Here is a 3,310-nt window from a genome sequence, read left to right on the forward strand (position 1 = left end):
AATTATTAACTAAAAAGGTACTATAGTCCTTTCAACAATATATTGTTTTGTAATTGTACAAAATATTTAAGGGTATCTTTGTCTTTTACCATACAAGAGGTCAATGTCATAATATTCATGATTTTGAAAGTCAAAATAGAATTTAGCTCATTTGATTGGGTCAAACTTAAAAGTACCCCCTGTCTGAGGAAGTTGCAAAACTAATGAAACACAATGAAAAATTAGTTGGTGAGCTGGAAGTGCAAAAAAATTCTCCAACTCAGCGCCGAAACACTATTGCCAACAGGAATGGCAGGAGAGATGGTCATGTGAAACGACATGAGCAAAGTGTGTTGGCCTCAGATATGAAGAGAGAAATGGCCCTGAGTTGTGAAAAAGAGCTTTCATACGAAGCTGCTCTAGTTGAAAAGGATCAAAGAGAAGCTGATTTACAGAGGAAAGTTGAAGAATCTAAACAAAGAGAAGCCTACCTAGAGAATGAAGTCGCAAACATGTGGGTTCTCGTGGCAAAGCTAAAAAAGTCTCAAGGAGTTGAAAAAGACTAATCAAAAAGAGAAGCATAAGATATCTGATGACTTTCAGATATGAAATAGTCAGATGCCAATGTAAGGATTTTAGTAGGTAGTAATTGTAAGAAGAGATTGAAGACACAAAATTTTCCTTGCTAGTTGGGCGGATTGGGTTATGCATTGTAGAGTTGAACACTTTGTTTTATTTTTTGCATCAAAATTTCTACTGTAAGCCAAATCAAACTTTGCATGAAGATTCTTTCGCTTCTTATATAGTTGCAGAAAAAAATTTGCCAGAAAAATTTCTACTGTAAGCTACTCTTCGATTTTGCCAAAAAAATTACAGAATTTTTTTTCTTTTGCGGTTTTTCCAGAAAAATGAAGAATTTGAGGATTTGGGTTCTTGATTTCAAGCTCACCTAGGATTGGGTACAATTTATTGGATGATTAGGCAAGAATTTCTCCCAAATTTCCCCCCATTTTCGGCCCCAAGCAAGCTGGAAGTTGGTTGTGAAGCTTTCCAAAGGGTTTGGGTGTTTTAAGGTTATAATTTTGCACTTGCGGTCCTCCTTTTGTATGGTCACGTGTTTTGGTCCTTAAATTTGAATTATAATCATTTTAGTAACTAAAGTGACCATTTGTGCAAGTTTACAAACTTCAGTGACCATTATTGAAACCGCTCTCTAACTTGAATGACCGTCGGTGCAAATTTGTAACTTCAGTGACCGTTTGTGAAATTAACCCTTTGAATATATGTTCTTGTTTTTCTTTAGTTAAAATTCATATGTTGGATTGTATTAAGTGAATGCAAGGATGGTTTAGAGCATGTTTGTTATACAAGACTCTCAATGGTGAAGGAGTATTTAACTTGTCATACTGTCAAGTAAGTCAAACATGTCTTTAGACCTGTATACAGTGGGTTGGTTTCTATAAAATTTGTGAATTTGATATTTTATTCTTAACGCTGTTTATTTTTAATGGATGTTGATATTAATTGGATTATTTGTTTTAGCATAGGTTTTTACTAATAGGAGATAATACAATCTGGAGTATTTACTGGTTACTCAATTCTCTCTACTGATTTTGCTCTCCCAAATGATGCCAAAGTTAATTACGTTTCAAAAATTGTAGTTGTAGTAGTAATAGTACTAAGAATAATAATAATTTACTCAAAATTAATTTACTTACCAATATCGAATATCTAAGTCGATTAATTTGGTTCAATTATTTACCATTACTAATTACGAATATTTATTTTCTTATTTTTATAGATAATGGCAATGGATGCCAATCGAGAAGCATATGAGACAGGATTTATTGAAAAGGCAATTCATTGATTCGGATGCCATGACTATTCTTAAGGGATTTCTATCCAATGTAAGTCTCTATCTAATTATTTAAGCTTTTAAACGAGATTATTTTTAATAAACTTCAACGACAGTGAAGCAACATATATATGAAGTATGGTTTCTTTAAACTGGGCCACTGTAAAAGAATAAGTTCTAGAATAATTCTGCTTATTCTTGATGAAAACTATGGATAAGAAGAGAGTTTCGATTTTGCATTTGTGGATGCTGATAAAGAAAACTGTGTGTTTCGATTTTGCATTTGTGGATGCTGATAAAGAAAACTGTGTGAACTACCATGAAGAGTTGATTAAACTAGTGAAAATTGGTGGAGTTATAGATTGTGACGCACATTATGGACTGTTACAACGGCATTATCAGACGATAAAGTGGACAAAGCAAATAGAGTGCACATCAGAGACTTGAACACTTTCTTAGCAGCTGATTCTCGTTTTGGTTTGGCTCATCTTTCCATTGGAGATGGCTTCACTCTTTGCAGGTGCCTCATATAGCTTATAAGAAGAAAATAAGATATAACAACTTTTATTGTTGTAAAAAAAATTGAACTTTATTCGTTACTCTGTCTATTGTTAAGTTGTATAAATCAGTTCGTGTAAATGAACATCATAATTCATTTGTTTGATGTGTTGGTTATTGCAATTTTATTTGAAGCTGAAAAGGGGTTCCTTTTTTTGAGTAGGTGATAAATTTATTTATGTTTGGTGTAGAGATGGAGAAGGGAGGGCCGATTGTTCCAGAACGTGTACTTGAGAAACAAAAGAGGAGTAATGAATGAGCATTGGTAAAAAAGCAGGAGCTTGAGTCTGCTAAGAAGAAGAAGGTTTTTTTTTTTTTTTACTGACTTTAATCTGGTAAATACTTCTTTGGTCACTTAGTTTGTTAACTGCATGCTTACACAGTTTCTTCTCCTTTATCTGATTTTATATAATCAGTCATTTTTCCTAATGTGGTATGAAATTGATTTTGCTAGATATATTTTGGAGGGCGAAGAATTGGAGTTTTACACGAAGAAACTCCAGAGGAAGAATGGAAAGGGTGCCAGTGGTTCTACATAGATCTCAAAATTTTGCTACCAGAAAATATCGTCTTATAATACTTTCCATTTTATCCTTTGCAATTTGCTTCTCGTGCCCAGAAAAAAAATACTAAAAAGCAAAGGCAACATACAAATAACGTTGCCAAAAAAAAAAAAATAATAATAATAATAATAAATAAATAAATAAGCAAAGGCAAAACATTAAAAAAATATATTGCAAATTAAGACACAAAGGCAATATGCCAAAAAAGGTTGTAAAAACGCAACCATAATGAATTTTAATCGTTGCAAAAGGTAAAGAAGACAGCAGGAAGAGAACATTGCAAAAAGTATAAATGCAACATTCATTGAACATTTCAAAAAGAAAAATAAATGGCAACACTCATTTGTACCTTTCG

The 3,310-nt window shown here is 32.7% G+C and overlaps 1 pseudogene; it reads left to right on the forward strand.

The window, feature by feature from the left end:
- The first annotated feature begins 203 nt into the window (after positions 1 to 203).
- On the forward strand, positions 204 to 2,931 carry LOC111408477 (annotated as a pseudogene).
- The last annotated feature ends 379 nt before the right edge of the window (positions 2,932 to 3,310 follow it).

This window comes from Olea europaea, chromosome 13 (assembly GCF_002742605.1).
Source record: "Olea europaea var. sylvestris chromosome 13, O_europaea_v1, whole genome shotgun sequence".
In the NCBI taxonomy this organism is placed as follows: Eukaryota; Viridiplantae; Streptophyta; class Magnoliopsida; order Lamiales; family Oleaceae; genus Olea; species Olea europaea.